Source organism: Mytilus californianus, unplaced genomic scaffold (genome assembly GCF_021869535.1).
Source record: "Mytilus californianus isolate M0D057914Y unplaced genomic scaffold, xbMytCali1.0.p SCAF_5, whole genome shotgun sequence".
Classification (NCBI taxonomy): Eukaryota; Metazoa; Mollusca; class Bivalvia; order Mytilida; family Mytilidae; genus Mytilus; species Mytilus californianus.
In genome coordinates, this window is record NW_026262701.1 from 18,730,017 (window position 1) to 18,750,700 (window position 20,684).

Genomic DNA, 20,684 nt, shown 5'->3' on the forward strand with positions numbered 1-20,684 from the left:
AGATGCATGTATCTTTATATTTTATTTCCTGGATGCTTCCAATTGTTCTCATAATCATTACTATAGCTGTCTGTTCTCATTGTAGAGGTGGTATAGAGAAATTTAAAAGTACAATGTCCATGTGAAGTGGCATGCAACTTATAAGAAGGTTTCGCATTTTGTTCTTGAGATTAACACACAAGCTTCATTAAGGCCTCTTATATATACTGACAATTATTTTGGTCTCATAACACATCTTAAGGATTTCCCAAATATTCAACAGGAAAAACTTAGTTTTGAGGAATATCTTGTTTTTAGAAGTTTTATAAATACATGAACATGCTCTCAAAAGACCAAATCTATATAAAATGATGTGTTGATATTATATAAATAACACATAGCTGAGAGGATGATAGAGCAGATTGTTACCCCGAGAAAACATTGTCAACTGAGGAGAAGCCAAGCTTGACAATGTCTTTTCGAGGGGTAACAATCTGCTCTATCACCCTATCAGCTATGTGGTATTTAATTTATTATACTGAATGTTCTGTTATTACTGTCGATTAAATTTCAAATTCAAAGTAATAAACTATGACGTCTTGTACATAACAACCATCCGTATTTAATAAAGCGCACATTTGATCAAGCTTCTCCGTGAAGGGTAATAGAGTGTTTGCCATAGGATAGAGTCGTATTTAAAAAAGCGCACACTTGATCAAGCGTCTCCGTGAAGGGTAATAGAGTATTTACCATAGAATAGAGTAAATTAACACCCTCGTATAAGCCAATCAAAATATTGCATTTTGACGTGAAGTACGATAACGTAAATTGTCTCCCTAGTATTAACCAAACAAAATCTGGCATTTTGACATGAAGTATAATATAATTTAAGAACATCAGTTGTTCGACCTGCTAGTCAAATGCGTTTTGTTATAATATATTTTTTCACTCTTTTTGGTCTTTTTGGAAAATGTTGTTTGTGCTGTATTTAGACCCCTCTACAACGAAATTTGTTACATGCACACGTATAAAAATTGCAGTTTTTATCCAACGCAGTCATAGGTTTGAACGTTGTTTTAAATTTAGACTTATATAGATAGAATAGAGAATGGAAACGGGGAAGTTGTCATAGAGACAACAACCCGACCAAAGAGCAGAAATGGCCCACCAATATGGCTTCAACGCAGCGAGAAAAGCATGTACCCTTAGGCGGGCTTCTGCTGGCCCTTAAACAATAATGTATACTAGTTCAGCGAAATGGACGCCTCACTAAACTCCGAAACATACAAATTAACAAAATTTAAAAAACACACAATAGATATATAAGAAGATGTGGTATGAGTGCCAATAAGACAACTCTACATCCAAGTCACAATTAGTAAAAGTAAACCATTATAGGTCAAAGTACGGCCTTCTACACGGAGCCTTGGTTTTCACACCGAACAGCGAGCTATAAAGGACCCCCAAAATGACTGTGTAAAACCATTCAAACAGGAAAACCAATGTCTAATCTATATAAAAAACGAGAAACGAGAAACACTTATGAACCACATCATCAAACGCCAACCACTGAACATCAGGTTCCTGACTTAAGACTAACAAAGGCTAGTATAGAAGTTCCTGACTTGGGACAGACCCACAAATGCGGCGGGGTTAAACATGGTTAAACAGATACCAGGATTAAAATTTTGCACGCCAGACCCGCATTTCGTCTACAAAAGACTCATCACTGTCGTTCGAATAAAAAAAGTTAAAAAGACCAAATAAAGTACGAAATTAAAGAGCATTGAGGACCAAAAACTCCGAAAGGTTTTGCCAAATTCAGCTAAGTAATTTATACCTGTGGTAGAAAATCCTTAGTTTGTAGAAAAATTCAAAGTTTATAAAAGGACAGTTACTCAAAACAAAAGAAAAAGAAAAAGGGAAACAGCTAGAGGATGAATACCTTAATGGTGATCATGATTCATAATTATATGCCAAGCTCTTATTGCCGTGTCCTGAATTTAGATATAAAATGAGAAAATTCCACGAAATTCTAATGTAAGTTGAATTCGGATGTCAAAGTACCTACCTCAAGTGGTTTGTCATTGTCATTTAATCTTGAATTTGTGTGAACGAAGCCGATATTGTTGTCAAATCGGATATACAAAATCGCACCCTATTGCAAAAATCTAGAGGCTATTAGGTTGAACTATTACAACAAAAACAAAATGAATTGAAATTTCAGTTAAACACATTTCTGTAAATAAATCTTTTCCAAAAATCAAAAATATACTATCAATAAACACAAACGTCAAGTATTTAATGATTGACATCTTTTATCAAATCAATCTCTTCTTCAAGTGTAACTTTCAATTTTATGAATATATTGTTATACAAAATATAAGCAGACACTTACAAAACCATACTAAAACGGTATGAAATAATAAACGTTGTAATTATAATAAAAATAATTATTTAAAAATATCAATCACGTTGTTTTGTTTGATGCAAGGATTAAAAATCCTTGTGAACAGAAATATCGTTTTGTTTTCAATAAATTCTCTTTTCTTTCCGACATTTGTTCACATGTTGCGTATAATTGCGTCTACAAATTATCACGGGATAAACGTTCAGAAATAATCACACAATAATTATATTGTCAGTTTACTAGTCTCAGGGTTTTTTTTCTCAGAATGCACACTAGCACGTTGTATTAAATACTACATACACAACGCGTATAGGGACCGTCTCAAAACATAAATTATATATTGATTGATGAAATACAATGTCACATAGTAGCATATACATAGAGGGATCGTATCAAAAACAAAGAAAACTATCTGTATAAATGATCGAAAATTTGCGAGACGTTCCGAGAATCTTGTTTCCGAGGATATATGAATGGACCATAGAAGCTACCAAAACTCACCAATATATAGACGTCACGGGTTCACGCCAAAAAATAAATCAAACATTCATACAAACCCCAATTTAGATTCAAAGCAAACATCATACTCATCATTCACGTTAAAATGTCTTTCCTGATTGAGTATGCCAGCAACTGGGGTAATTTGTTGTCAATTACATACATTTGTTTTAAAGGTCAATGGTTGAATTTATTCTTCCAATAATTTTCAATGGAATCAAACTCTTCTGAAATATTTTTTTTTTCAAGAGTTTTTGAATCAAACATGCCCATATTAGTAAAAAAAAAACATGTTGTAGAATTAGAACCCAGTGATAGATAGATTGACTGTTGTTTGCTTAACGTCAATTGGCAAATATTTCATGCATGTTCAGGATAAGAACAAATTAACATTAAATACAATAGGTAGATATTGAAATTGTGATAGAAAAACACATCATATCGCATTTAATTATTTATTTAGTGCACTGTTGTAGTAAAGATTGTAACAGTAACCCCACAGTAGTTCACTAAGTATACCGCTAATTCCCTGCTTATTTCTTTCGTTTGTTTTGCATACATTTACATTCCTAATTCTAAAAGCTATAACTGTTTGATTTACTTTGGAAAATGTCGAGATCACGTGGTCGAGACAAAAATGGTAACAATATATGCATGATTCTTTGATTCAAAAAAAGATTGATGATAATAAAATGAAATAATTCATAAACATATTCTAAGGCTGGTAAAAAATATAGAGGAAGAAAATGCATAAATCTACATACTCAGATTATGTTATGTTTATCTATGTTTCTTATATGCTACTTTGATTGTTAAATGATTGCTGCTTGCTTAACATGAAGGTGCAAATAATTCATGCATATTCTGGACAAGGTTAATTAGTAAATACTACTGGCATATTTTGCTAAATTGGTAATTTGGAATGAAAGGCGTGAAGTGTGGACAGTCAAAATATACGGTACAAATGTACGTCAAATAAGTACAGCCGTTTGACTCTACAAACGGCAACCAATGGACCACACAAAGAGTTGTCAGCTGCAAAAGTGTGTAAATGTGCAAATCTTGTTATTTGGTTACTGTAAGTTGCTTTAGAAAACTGCATACATGTTTGATACCTTGTTCAAATATTTCTACTACATACATTGAACAATCGATTATCGCTGCATATACATCAATTGAAAAAAGATTATTTCTCAAGTCATCAATAGTGCTACCTAGTTGTGGTGTCGAGGTATGTTTATTTGAAAAAAACGGCAACATTTTACTTCGAACTTGAAAGATGAGCGATTTTACAGTATTGTCCGCCGGTGTATACAGAACTGGTTCCAAAAATATAAATCTGCATCTTTATAATGGACAATATTGTTACGGTTGTTTGTATTTAAAAACAGGTATATCTAACCGTTTTGTATTCCTCGCCGTGATTATATGTGACCAGAACACTGACTTGGATATTGGAAATGCTGAAAAATGGATGATTGGAATATAGGACACAGTTTTCGATCGACCGAAATAACTCATCATGAACCTTGACACATGGAAATCAATTATGTTTTAGTTTAGCATTGCATGCATTGGACTAGTAAATTAATTTCACGGAATAAGTTGGTAGCGACAATAACATATTATAGTGTGCAACTGACAGGCCGTACAATTATTTTTGTTTTACACGTAATAAACAATGTAATACAATTCTATAATTGGATAAAGTTCTGAGATATTCCATGAAATATAAGTTCTTCGATTGTCTCTATACTTCTGTATATATCTGATATTAATAAGCTTTGTTTTGTAAAGTAATTTATATCACAAATAACTTGCTTTACTGTACAATTTTTGCTAATTCGGCAATTTCGTCATGACAGTCCTTCACATAAATAAAACTTATCGACGAAAATATGATTTATGACAGCAGCTATTGTCATAACATTCAATTATTGCAGCACAGTGAGTGAGGCGGATGAAAAACAGTAGTATTTAAATCATTTGGATCAGTACCACGGTAGGCATAGTGTCCGGCTAGGATCGTGATTTTTCGAGTGAATCTGTCCATTTTTTCGAGTGTAGATCGGGCTTTTTCGAGTGATAAAACATGCGATCAGGTCAATTAACTGCTATTCGTAATTATAATAGTTTTTTACTTGACTACCCATCTTATTTTGAATACTATACATGTTTTGAGTAACAAAGAAGCACAATTTCCTTGTATTTAACCATTAAATTCAGTGTTTGTTATTGTCCGGGCTTTTTCGCGAGGAACTGTGAAACCGTCCGGGTTTTTAAACAAATGGTCCGTGTTTTTTAACGAAAATTTTAATAAGAAAAAAGGTATTCTTGACTTGTAAAAATGACTTTTCTAGTTTATAAATGTAATTTAATGAATGAAAATATCATATATTCTCAATAAATCACCAAAACATATTACTACTTTGATCAAAATTAACCTTTTTCAATTTAATGCAAATTTTCTGTTCGGAAAACGTTCTACCACAACATTCCAGTATTAAATTATAAATTATTGGATCCTTTATAAAAAGGTCTTTAAAACATAGTGCAGGTGACTCATAATCTTTAATTTCAACTTCATTTCATGATATTTTTGTTGTCACAGTTAATAATATTTTTCGTGGTGAACCTCCGAGTTTTTATACGGTACGTATTATGGTATACCGTTGTCCGTCCGTCGTCAGCATGTCGGACAATAACTCAAAAACGCTGTAACCAATTTACAAGAAACTTCGGTGAATTGTTTATATCTATTGAGGTATCCTCCCTTTCGAATTTTATAAATTTTAGATTTTACGTTTCCGAGTTATGGGATTTTGTTAAACAAACTAGAGGCTCTAAAGAGCCTGTGTCGCTCAATTTGGCCTATGTGCTGCAGTGCATATTAAACAAAGGACACTCTTCTACATTAAAAACAAGAATAGAATTCATGACAAAATTCTCTGTGTTGGTGATGGTGACTTGTTTGTAGATCTTGCTTTACTGAACATTCTTGCTGTTAACAGTCAGTATATCTTTCTATAATGAACTTGGTCCATAAGTTTCAGAGGAAAAGATTTTTGTAAAAAAATGTTTTCGTTGCACATGATCCGCTATCATTAACATTAAAATACGGTTATTAAACTGCTCAGATTGTGATCTGTTCAACAGCAATTAAAACTCTAGACGTATATATCCGAGCATCACGGGATGACACAATGTAAAAGGTAACGGACAACGACGGACGCCAAGTGACGAGAAAAGCTCACTTGACCCTTTGGGTCCAGGTGAGCTATAAAGGGGTGATTTTACAATTTTCGGACAATATTTTTAACGTGCTTTGAGGAGTTTTCATGAAACTTTGGTGACTGCTTTATATAGATTAGGGTCACCTCCCTTTTAGTTTTTTTTTGACATTGAGAAATTATTTATAGGTTTCATAACGAGTGAGAATGGATATCGCTTGATATCATCTTGAGTTATTTAATTTCAATATAATAATAAACGAAGCTCCGGCGAGTTTATTATTACTATTTGAATTAAATAATGAGAAGAAATTACTTACTTACTTGAATTAAATAACGAGAGTTGATATCAAGCGATACCCCATTCTCACAAGTTGTTAACCGTATTTATCTTATGGTCAACACTCTCATTGTGTCAAACTTAAAATTCCGCGAATCGTTGGTTTAGTATTTTGCACATGAAATGTACATCGTCGTAAACTTTGATGGTCATCAATGACCTAACAAATAGCCAACGGAAAATGCCGTAATATCGTCTTATCATGCTGGATAAGCAAATCAAATTAACGCAGATTTATTTTCGTATCACTTTTTCGTATCACATTCCGTGCAGTGTGGTATGAGAAATATTTATTCGTGGAAGAAATATATAATAAGCCACAACCATAAGAGAATGAACTTTATTCTTTGAAAACGCGACGGGAGTATCATGCGCCCATGGCGCAGCTGTTTATTAAAAAACGGAGTAAGAAACCTACTGGACAGCAGAGAAGAATCAGAAAAATGCATTTTTTTTGTTAAATGTATTTCTATTTGTATCAATCTGATGAGTTAAGCCTTTTTCAACTGATTTTTATAGTTCGTACTTATGTTGTACTGTTACACCACTGTCCCAGGTTAGGGGGAGGGTTGGGATCCCGCTAACATGTTTAACCCCGTCACATTCTGTATGTATGTGTCTGTCCCAAGTCAGGAGCCTGTAATTCAGTGGTTGTCGTTTGTTGATGTGTTACAAACTTACTTTTTCGTTTATTTTTTGTACATAAATTAGGCCGTTAGTTTCTCGTTTGAATTTTTTTACATTTTACAGCTGACTATGCGGTTTGGACTTTGCACATTGTTGAAGGCCGTACGGTGACCTATAGTTGTTAATTTTTGTGTCATTTGGTCTCTTGTGGAGAGTTGTCTCATTGGCAATCATACCACATCTTCGTTTTTATATGTAATAAAAAATATTCTACTTCAAGAGGTCTGCCCCCTGCCCCCACACAAAAACTTCATTAATAACAACAACAAAAAACATTCACACACTTAATCCGACCAGTTTTTGTTCCCATTGACAATAAAATCTGAATTAAATTTCATATATAGTTAACAATGAAATAAATAATTCATCAGCTTAATTCACTATTTGTACGTACGTCTCAATCCAAATTGTCTATGCTTACATTATATTGTTGACATCATAAATATATACTGGACATGTAATTTATAAGATGTGACAAACAACAATATATACAAATGACTGATAATTTTTTATATAAAGTGTTAGTATTAGTACACCTTTATCAAACTGATGAATGCATTGGTTTCGTGCCTTAAAGAGTACATGATTTGAACCCTTTTTTATTGTTTATAAACGTAAATACACTGACACATAACATTCTAAGCTATAGGAAATTTGTATAATCACTCGATAAAACACGGACGCACTCGAAAAAGCCCGGACTCCTCTCGAAAAAACCAGAACACATAGAAATGAATTTAGTCTCTAAATGTCTTTTTCAATGCAACAAGAAGAATTTTTGTAAAGTGTCTGTATATCTGAGGATATATGGATTCCATGTATGCATTTCCATCGACATTTGCATTGGTATGTGTATAAAAATGGCTTTATTCTGTTTTTTGGAATAAAAGCATTGTAAGGCTAAATTCAACTTTTTTAACGAAAAATAATGTCGGATTGATAATATCTTTTTATCTCAAATACTAACACACCTTGTATATCCTTGTATATTAAACTCAAGCTTCTATATCACGTCTTGTCAGAAAGGAAGTCTGTTTGTTTACATTTTTGATCATATTCACTCGAAAAAAAGTGGTCACACTCGAAAAAGTCCGATCAAATCACTCGAAAAACCACGATCCTAGCCGGACACTATATCTACCGTGAGTACGGTTATTTTCGATTACAAAAACGGGGAATTAACAGTCCAGGATAAACTGTTACTATTTCTTCTGGCGCAATTTGACAAAACTTTTCTTTCACGTTGTTGCTTTTTATTTTATTTTTTTTCGATTGCAAACAGTGTCAAGATGAGAGAGACTTTTTAAATATGCATTTAAATGTTTTAGAACAAATTTAAATGACTAGCACGAAAGAGATGGTTTTACAATGTCTAACGATAAGACGATTTAAGTGTTTTGAAATATATTTTTTTTTATGAAGGAGTTCGGTTCTTGTAGAAGTTTGCAGTCTGCTAAATTCATTCACAATATTGTGTTATGGTGAATTTGATGTTAATCAATCATTTATAAGTGTATAAATAGTTTTAAAAGATCCGACTTGACAAAATGTAAAACAATTCAAACGAGAAAACCAAAGGCATGATTTATGATTGAAAATAAGCGAAAAACAAATGTGACATACAACAACCATTACAATAAATGTACACACACATAGTAATGTTGATTTTACTTGAAATGAAATCAACAAATGCAACATGATTTTGGTTTTAAAAATGTATTATTATATCTAATCATAACAACCCAGATATATATGCTATGAGCTATTCTTAAAAGGTGAAAAGCCATTTTTTCTAAATTCCTGCGTCAAAATTACAACATTAGGCATGATGAAGACCAAAGCTATGTCTAACCCGTCAGATTTTATATATTCAATGCAGCAGCCAATACCGAATGTTGAACATAAAAGCATATAATTTAAGAGAAATACTACATAAAAAGGTGAACAGAAATTGCAAACAGTCTTTATGAATACAACAGACGTACAAACAAAAAACAATTCACAGCACATGGTCCACATGGGTTGACTTGACACAGGCATTCTATATTGTTATGTTAAACCCCACTATTTTTGACTTTTTACAATAGGTTGTAAAGTAAAATATACAAAACAAACACGCAGAGTCCACGGAATAGACCCCCCCTTTTTTTTTTAAAGTACAGACTTGTTCTAAATTTAAAGTCAAATTTGCACACATGGCATTATGCAAAAAAAAAAAAAAAAAAAAAAAAAATCCGTTAGCTTTACTTTTATAACCAAAGCTAAAATATTACTCTTGTGAAACGAAGAACATTTCTTTAACTATCATTATATTGCTTTAACTGTTACAGACATACAACGCATCCTAAAGCTCGATCGTCGCCTTATTGGATAGAAGAACAATGTTTTATATATATTAAATGTTACATACTTTTGTCGATGCCAATATTATTTCAAATTACATGTTATTTGAAAAGTAATTTGACAGAAAAAAAGAACACAAAAAGAATTAAACAATATTGTTGTTTACTAATAAACATGTCTGAATGAAAATGGTAGTACCTTTACAGACGAATGACTGTGATAACTAAAATGCGGGTTTTGATAAAGCATCTTTTTCAAATATTGTTTTGACTGTGTCATGGTTTTATTTTTGTATTAATAAAACGTTCGGTCAAAATATCATACTCGTCTGATGTTTGGCGTTTTAGCAGGTTATTGAATTGAATGGTTCATATATAATTCTGGATGTTTTTAGTTTATAGTGTTAAAATTTAAAACCATTTTGAAACCGTCAATGTGGTCTTTAATGTTCAGAGTAGTGCAAAATCTCTTAATATTTCGTGAATATTCAGGACCACTAGAAATTAGGCAATCATAAGTTAGCTTCTGCATAGGGGGTCGAACAAGATGAGGGGCGGTAGGGAATTTTGAATACCAATTAAACCGAGAGGGTAGAATGAGTAAGGCTGACAATTTGCATTGCTATGTCAATTCATGAACACGGAAATAGTTGCAGAACCAGACACAGCTTGTTTTGATTCAATACACCAGTTCCGCATGTTTTTTCTAGTTTAATTTTCGAATTCTCCGTTTAACATTTGGTGCTAAAAGGTCTATCTGCAATCTTAATTTTTCATATTGTTTTTCATATTTACACTTAATTGAAGGTCTTCTACGCTGAACCAAAGAGGTTCGAAAAATGCATTCAAAAGAACAAGAGGGCACTTAACGTGAACATAAGTGTTTTGTATTGCGAAAATATAAAGGTATGACCTTTTCGTAGAGAATGTCATACTAATTTCAAATGCTTAAAATGCAATTTAAAGCTCCATGTGAAGATTTTAATGCACGCGGCATTAAATAAGTTTAAAAAAAAATAACCCCAATTCATAGTACAAATGTTCTCAAATCTTAAGGGTTTCATTTTGTATTATATCCTTGAAGAAAATGTTATTGAATAAAGATAGAATGGTATAAAAAGCACAACAGGAAATTTTAATTGGCTTACTTAATTTGCTTTTTAGTAAAAAAAAAATCTTCTAAGAATTAATTGATATAGACATACATCAAACAGAGTAAAGCAACTATTAAATAGGGTTACATTTAGGTAGATACATTTGTGTAATATGATTTTGTGTAACATCCATGTGAACTTTTCTCATTTCACTAGATTTTTTTACAAAATATTTGATAGGAGGATATCATATATGGTCATAAAAATTTATTATTTGAGTGATTAGATAAACAGAGACTGTGACCTTGATAAAAAAGAAAATGTAAATGATTTTCAAGCCCACACAACGTGAAGTGTTTTAAAATAGACTTCTTCGCTGAATGCGTATGTTTACATTTTAAATAATATTGTGATCTTTTATCGTTGAGGCGTTGCTATCATTTTGGTCATTTTAGTCATTTTCGGTTATACATGTATCAGCTTTTCAACATTTGTATTAGATTTGGAATTTTCAAATATTAACGTTAATTTTCGAAATGCGCCTCTTTTTTTTCATTTCCTCTCTTGTGGTGCACTAAAATTGGTACCGTTTTAAAAGTAGATCGGATGTCTTCACCATCTTCGATTGTGAAATAGCAGAAAACCATATGTCTAGATCTCTAATAAAATATGAAAATTTTAAGAGAGAAATATAATTCATTTGCAAGACTTTTCTTCTAAACAAAGAAAATCATTAGTTTTATTTTATTATTAAAAGCCTCGTGACTAATACGTTTTGTTGAATTTTTGAAAAGGCATGACGTTACCTTCATTTTGGCAAATTTAAAAAAAATATACCCTCCTTCTAACTTAATGTCGTTATTGGTCTGAATTATGACAATTATGATGATTTTCTATGTGAAAACACAACTGTTAGATTACACAATGCTGTGTTTTGATCCCTTATTTAGCGGTACAAATACAAAGTGCAAGAAAGATAAAAGATATTACATGTTTGCCGATCAGTAACTTCATTGCAAATTTAATTATGTTGCTCCAAGGTTTTGTTCTAATTTTGAACCCTGAAAAATCAAGCATATTTGAGGAAAACAATGGCAGATGATTACAACGCAGATGTTCTAATCTTGATTTTTCTTGTTAATTATAGTATGAACAATTTCAGTTTGCCGGCAGAAAAATCAGACAGAATATCACTTGATAATAAAAATATCATGTAACGAAAGGAAGTATGGTTAGATTTAAGTGCTGGCTTCGTGATTTACGAAGAAACATTTGCAATAGAACGATAGAACTAACAAAATATTACAAACCTATTTATTGCTAAATTATTATTACAAAGGGCTCTAATACAAGTTATCACAACTAGAAAAGGTTCTCCTTTCCCAACAATATGAAAACGTACGTCACCCATTATTATTTTCTAGTATATATATTTATCATTATTTGGAAATCACAACAACTACAGCAGCTTTCAAATATCAAACATATATACATAATACATAATGTAAAAAGAAAAACAATTTATAAAGGAGGTATACCTAGTGAATATACAAAATGGAAAGAAAACTGTTTGTAAAAAACAAATTTCTTCTGCTCATATGCTTAATATGCTTCTGCTTGATATGTACAACTGAAAGAAAAACAAAGGATATGGTATCCATCCATGACACAAAATCAGTACATGCACAGCAAAAACACAAAAAAAAAACCCAACAACAATGGAACAGCGCTTTTGTTGCTGTTCTTCGTCTCAAAGTCATAAAGTCAACTGAGCTCATTTAAAAGTTATTGAATTTATCTCGTCAAATTGGATATTATTGCCAGAAAGTACAGTTACATAATTATATCAATGAGAAAAGTTAAGGAAGTTTCTTCTTGTTCTCTTGCTCCTGTATAGGGAGTTGAATCTTCTTAAATCAATCCTCAGGCACAGCTTAAATCATCAATAAATATTACTCAAAATACTGTTACATATTACTCAAAATAAAGATCACTGCCTCGATGACGAGTTCTGCCAGGACTAGTTTTTCTAAGACTTCTATGAAATGTTCTAAATTATATCTAATATGACAGACCTTAAGATATTCATAGGAAAATCTTATTACAAACATAATGCACCGCCAGTAAAACTGCATATGAGACCGTCAAATCGTCAATTGACGTCGGCAACTCTTCAACTGCAGTACTGTTATTCCTTAATTACAGGTAGTTCACATTTGATCTTGACCGTTACACGAATTCAGTTAAACGGGTTTTATATGTACGCCTTCCACGATAATTTCAAGGTAATAGATTTAACGGACAAAACAAACATCAGATGTTGACATTGAAAGGATTAACTGTCTTATTTTTCATTGTATTATCTAGTCTAATAACATCTTTAAAGCACGCAAAGGCTTAATTTGTCAAAACAAATGTTTTTTTTCGATATGAACGTAAAGATGTTATTTTTATGATTATTTTAAGACCATCAGAATTCTTAAGAAATGTATTCTGATGTCGTAACTTTAAGATAGATTGAATGATTTATAAAACTTATGACAATTTAAAAAACTTCACTAACTTTAGGACTAATATAGGTCTTAAGACCATCTTAAGACATGTCTTAGTCCTAAGATACCTTCGAAAATCAGGGACCTTTAAGTAAAATGTTAAGATGTCGATTATACATGTATATAGAGATACTGTATAGAAGGGAGGTTCTACCTAGTAATAAACACCAGATTATTAAAATTCTTCCATTTTCTCCCCACGATTCAAATTCTACATTTCATAAAAGAAAGTCAAAGTTGAAGCTAGATTTCAATAAGAGTACTAGTTAGATTGTAATCTGGCAAATGATAGTCCATAATTTCTGGTATTCCCTCAGATATGTTGATTGTTATCTCGTGAAAAAAGTTGGTAAACAGTCTTGTAAGTACAATGTTGGACCATTATGCTTATGACTTATTAACGACAAAGCATATACTATAAACAAACGACTGCAGTTTGTCTGGAAGATATTCTCACACAACAATTTTTTTTTAAATATGACAGTACTATAACATACCCATATCTATATTAATCTTCTTCAAAATTTTGGACCAGCTGTATTTTTCAATATATCTAATTAAACATTTAGATTTTAGAGCTACTTTAAGAATGTAATACTATATACATTATTACAAAATGGAATTCATCTTCAAACTCTATATTAAATAGGGTGCGCATTCCATTTTCTAAAGCTATTTTAAAACACAACTAGCATACGGTTACTTATTCTTATTTTCATCATAATATAGCATTTCTTTATAGTTTACAAAACAATGCCTTTAAGTCTTTTCTATAAAGGAGATTTACTGCAGCGGTGACAATTCCAGATGACTTAAATTATATCTTAAATTTGTATTCTGCGCAATGTTCAACTAATTCATCGATAAAACAATAGTATATAACTTAAGAACAAACTGTAAAAAATTGTTGGAAATGTCTTGACTCATCGGATGTGCACGAAAGATAAAATGCAAAAGACATCAAGTACCGATGGTACGCTGAAAAACCTTGATCGATCAACTAATTATATGAAAAGATGCCAGTACTTAGTCAGAACTATGACACTGCAAAAAGGTCAAAACTTCTTAGGTGAAAAGGACATAATTCTGGATAAACTAAACAGAAAAAAATATCCTTCCCATGACAATGTTTGCATAGCTATCATGATCTTTTTATTCTACAAAACATAAAGTGAATAAAACAAAGGATAAAGAAGTTGGTTCAGACAGACATACAGGCTGATTCTTATATAAACTAAAACTTTGTTTCCCCGGGGTGTGATTATTAACAAGCCTACAATAAAAGTTATTTACATTTTGATAAATTCCCAGTTGATTAGTGTTTGTTTTTTTAATCTAAGTTTGCAACTCCCAAAAGCGAAGTTGGCCTCAATTGATTTTATAGCTCCGTCCCGAAAGATGGGGTATACTAGTTTTTTGCCGTCTTTTCGTGTTTCCGTCAGTCTATCCGCCCGTCTCATAAAACGTTGGCTGCGCATGTTTTCCTGAGGAACTGCAACTCCGAGCTTCCTTAAATTTATCAAGCTTTATGTGAGCATGCTATACAGTGTGGATGTATTTTAACACTCACCCACTTCCTGTTCCTAATACTTGTATATTTTGACATATAATGGCGATGTTTAAACTTTTGGTTGCGTTGTTTTTCGCAGGAACTACAAATCAGAGCCTCCTAAAATTTGGTATCAAGATTCATATCAGCATGCATATTATGTTACTGCGTGATGCATTTCAGATTCATCGCTCATCAAATATCTGTTTACCAAATACATATATATATATATATTCTTTCACATGATGACAATGAATGAAATTTTCATCTCTACTTTGTTTATGAACTACAAATTGAGACTTTCAGAAATTCGATATAAACCTTCATTCTGAATCGTGTGATGCGTTATTTACATCCATTAATCCGACGATCAGATACCTATTTACTGTATACTTACTTTAGTGAGCAATACATAGCTCGATGTTCTACTTGTTGCTTCTCTCTTGTACATTATAATTAGATCTAAGAGTAAGGTTCAACATCCTTTCTTAGTTTTGACTGTGAGTGTTCTTAATGGAGATAAATAAGAAAAATATATGAAAATATTGTATACGGAGAGCGTTCCCCTTTTGATAAACGCCATGTTGTTGTCATTAAGTATGATATAATCTACAAAAAAACAATGAAGAGATCCTTGAAACACGAGACAGAAAAGTTCAACGACCTATCTTTGTTGATAATGTTCTTGCTTCATACATGTAATAACACATGCAAGTGGTATAACTATTGTATTAAAATAGCGAAAATGAATTTATTATTACATCATAAATTTAACGTTCAATAACCGTGTTTTACCACAAGTCAGATGCGTAACTCGGTGTTATTCAATAAACTATATCATATAAGATAATATCTATTCGTTTACATATAAATCCGTTTGTTCAGATATTGCGTAACATTGATTAAATCATTGATATTCCTCGTTAATTTGATTTGACTTATGTCCAGACGTATAGTAAATCAACACTACTATATGTCTATTACCACACCGGCATACTACATCACTAAGACAAAGCCAATTTTTCATAGGTCTTAGACCAGACCATGGAAGTATTATGTCAATATAAAATACTTCCAAGATCAGACGTATGTAATAGTTATTAAATGAAAGGTTTACTATAAAGTACAAAAGAGGCGAAAGATACCAGAGGGACATTCAAACTCATAATTCGAAAACAAACTGACAACCCCATAGTTAAAAAAGGAAAAGACAAACAGACAAACAACAGTACACAAAACACAACATAAAAAGCTAAAGACTGATCCACACGAACACCACCAAAAACGGGGGTGATAACAAGCAACTTTATTACTCTAATATTTGCCTGCTTCAAAGAGTTTTGGTGGAGTTTCATTTTTTTTTTACAAATGAAATTAATATGTAAGAGATTAGTGATAAACAATTCATCCCCTCATGTGTTAAATTCTTTCAACATATCTTGTCTGTTTTGCCTAACTCTGAAAATTCTGTTTAAATTCAGATCGACCATTTATATCCACGTCATTTGAACTCTGTAGGATAGTTTAGGATAGTTAATTGTCTCACTGGCAAGCATAACACACTAAAATCTTTCTGTTCATTTCAGCTTATCTCAGAGTCGATTCAATCGTATATAAAACCTTAGTTAAACGTGTCCGCCGCACAAAGCTCTAATATGGAGAACAAAACAAATTAAAAAAATTAAACATGACCTAAAAATCAGTAGTTGACAAAAACTCTTTAAACTGTTTACATTGAAACATAGTCTGAAATCCGTTGATTGACAACTTTTGAAGCAGACCCTATAAAAACCCTAAAAATATACAAACATCATGTCGGTAATCACATAGTTTACATGTATGTAAATCTTAATTTGTAATTGACCTTGTACATGCCAATGCTATGATGCCTTTCTATGTACACTATCTCATACCTATTAGTTTCATAGTGGTATATATACATAATATAGCGAGCTGTCTCCTTTATTTGATAACCTTGAGCCATATGGTATCCAAAGGCAGAATAATTTAGACATAAAAAATATCATAATTATATGCAATATGATAACGTCTTCTTTTTGCATTGTAATCATATATCTAGTGGAAATTACTATCTAATTGGAATAATAAGAAGAAGATGCAAGGTATTAAAAGTTATTTCGTTTATGAATTATTTATTACCATTCATTGACATACCTCTTGCGTGAATGATTGCTGTTAAATATTAGTTGTCATATAGTTAATTACTTTAACATTTAGTTTGGCTGAGTATGCACCATAACATTTGTATCGTAAAGTAATTATTAAAGCTGCCTGGAAAATATTTTTTTGTAATATCCTTTGTCAATATCATTTTCGTAGCATTCATCAAACCGAAAAAATAAAGCATTCAGACTGAACTGTCAAAATAAAATTATAGAGAAAGCCATCATGATGTTATTTTTTATTTACTCCTTGTTTATGATTGATAGTTAAGCTTATGTCATCCTGTCAATCATGAAAAGAATAAGAATAAGAATATTTTATTTTCTTATTAAAGGGCCCTATAAAGAGTTTTTATCACATTACATACAACACTGTTTTACAATAACTGTTATATAAGGTCAGGACAGAACACGATAATACAAATATCATCTATAAAATATACCACTCAAAATAAGTATATTTGTGGCTAATTTGCATTTATTATCTTTGAACTTCTCCTTATCTCCAGATTTTTAGATAAATACTTTCCTAAACATTTATATACATACAAATTTTATTGTGTAAATAGCCATGAAAACTTCGAAAGATTGTCTAAAAATTGAAAATTATTGCAGGTTAAAGAAATTTCAGTAAAAACTCATTTCTATTATCATCATCATGTGTATCAATTAACATTTTTTTCGAAATTTTACCTTTATTTCTTTAATCTCATTACTCTTAGCAGAAAAAGATATTTTTTTCACATGCAAATAATTAATATTTTTATTCACTATACCATGCAATAAATACGATCCAAGCTGTTGCCAAGGGAATGAAAATATGGTTATTGTACAAATACACATTAATCATTACTATTCATATTTCTGACATATTTCATCTTTCTAAGATTATTGAATATATTTCCTAAATTAAATTGTTTTCAACAACACACATACAGGTCAAGTTTATAAATTGAAATCCCGACAAATTTTCCAGAAATAAAGAACATGCTTTGTAGGAAATTATTAAATTACATTTAGAAGTTTTTTAAATTGCGTGAGATGTTGATGTGCATTGCAAATCATTCTACTGTACCAAAATTTAATTTTAATCAATTGCTTTTGTTCGCCGTCAGCTTCAAGAAAGTATGTGACATATGCGATCATGAGCATGCAAGAGACGTGGATGTCAAACCATTTCTATACACATCCTATGCAAATGGACAAATCTTGTTAAATGATGATTTGATATAAAAAAATTCTTATTAAGCTTCCAGGAGTCTCTGGTACTGTTTCGCTTCAGATATATATACATGCCATGACATAACCCTTGTGTATTGAAACGATAATCGTTTTTTTTTTAAATATGATGTGATAATAAGAAAAGTCTTGATACCAACAAATTATTATTATTTTTCATTTATTTGTTTATATAGAAATATCTACAAAACAAGCTGTCATACAAAATGTGAATATTCTAGCCTTATATTTAAAAGTTCACTAAAACAGGTCCAAAACGTTCGTTATACTCCGAAGTTTGTATAGTTCACGGTGAAATATACTTCTTGTATCTGTTAGTCCATCATTAAAGAATATGTATATACATATCCCTTTTATTACTTAAATCCAAACACTTTGAAGAATCTAATTTAGATAGACTGACTAAAATATCCCAATGTCCGGCTTATATATGCATTGCAGTTCCAACATTTCTATAGCATTATCCTGCAAATAGCACTACCAAATGGGAAACATATTTAGAATATCAAAGAAGTCCAAAGCAAATGACCATAATAAGTGAAATGGTCAGATGGTGCATATGCACTTAGAATGTAGTAATACGTGCATCATATATACAGTATAACACATAAAATCACAGAATGTCAATCAATATTTCCATCACAATGATTTTTAATAAGTACAGCGGATGTATTTGAGAAATTGCATGTCAAAGTGCCGGTAGCTTGAAAAAACTAAAAGACAATCATGTAAAAAATCGTTCTGGATATAGCTATCAATATTTGTATATTAACAAACTTTTTGCCAAAAAAGATAGTTTAGCACTTAGGTTTGAAGGTTAATGCCCCCTTTTCAAGGCTGAATATTACAAAATGATAAAGTGCAATAACCTCAAAACATCTCAGAAAATGAATAGCATGCCATTTTGTTAATGTACCATGAGGAAAACAATGTTGTATAGTGTTACATTGCATGTAATCAAAATGGAGATTTGTATAGAAAATCAGACTTTATTTATAACATGGATTTTCGTTATACCATTTTAAAAACATATCTCACTATTACTATCATTTATTATTCACGTAAGGTGCTTAATTTCTATTATAATTCAAAATCCTCTGATTGAGTCACAAAAATCAAGCGCACCCCAAAAACTTTAAAAGGTCAATATTTGCACTAGTCTTTGATTGATATCTATATTTAAAAACTTATAACAGGCAAACCCTTTGTATCAATTGCAGTGATTCTCAGTCTGTTGATTAAGTACTTAATTCTCAAACTTAAAGAGTACAGTGGGAAAGACTGTACATGTTTATCCTACAAAATTCCAATTAGCATTCAAACAAAAAAGCGTATTTATCCTTGAAATTCATTCCTTTCATCGACGTGATGTGTTTTTTTGTATTCAATTTTAAGGTTATAAAAATCCCGCAAAACAAAGCGGATTTACATGTTTCAACTTTATTACCGTTATGTCTGAGTTAGTATACAACATGGTCCTGATCATAATTATCAGTTTCTCCTGTACTGCATATGGTAGACATTGTTCATTACGGGTAATACTGAATTTAAGCTATCGAAATTTTACGATGAACCCGTTTGAATGGTTTTACACTAGTAATTTTTGGGGTCCTTTATAGCTTGCTGTGCGGTGTGAGTCAAGGATCCGTGTTGAACACCGTACTTTGACCTATACTTTTATAAATTGTGACTTGGATGGAGAGTTGTCTCATTGGCACTCATACCACATTTTCTTATATCTATATAATAGAGTATATTATTTGCAGTTATATTCAAGAGAATTATCCCGCTTACTAGTTAATGATTCAAGGCCAATTTCCCCCCATTTCTTTTGATCTAACAAGATCAAACAAAATCTATCTTAATTTCAGGCATGAATGATTACATCTTGCCGGAGCCATGCAAGTTTTCATTTAAAGTCCATGAAACATGAAAGTTAACGCAGAAGAATTCAAAGTGCCATAACATTTTGGCTAAGTTTCGTGTCAATGAGTACCACCAGGACCAAATGTTACATAAATGTTTGAATAGCATTTTAGAAATCTCCCTATTAGTGTCTTTTCGTTTTTTTTTTTGGTTGTTGGCTTCCCGAATCGTTAATATATAAACAAGGTATACCTCACATATCACGTTTTCATACCAACCACTCTGATTGCATTTCAAGCTCAATTTAATGTACATATAATGCGTAAATCATTCTAAACGGTAAAGGTATCTTCCAAAGATATTTCTTGCTCAGAGACGAGGGCAAACCTTCGTTTCAGTTAAGCAATTATTTAATCGACTTTTATCAGAAATTAGGTTATTGATTTGGGTCCGAACGGCGGACGGGCTGATAGCTCTAGTTGTTTCTGCAATAACCAATGAACCGTTCAATTAATGCTTTTCAAATGTTAATATGTTGTTAATGGTTACAAACATTGAGTGTTGCCTTTCAGGAGTTATGGCCTTTCACTGTAAATAAATTTTATGAAAACCGTATTTGCTGTAATGTTGACAGTGTCAACTCAATTATGAATGTCCGTTGTATTTGAACAGCCATACAATTGGACAATCATACACAGAGTTATCTTTATATACT

General features: G+C 31.6%; 1 protein-coding gene across 1 annotated transcript in view; it reads left to right on the forward strand.

The window, feature by feature from the left end:
• Positions 1-20,684, forward strand: part of LOC127701048 (A disintegrin and metalloproteinase with thrombospondin motifs 18-like) — a 523,205-nt gene that overhangs the window by 492,603 nt on the left and 9,918 nt on the right. The gene's annotated exons all lie outside the window — the stretch shown is intronic.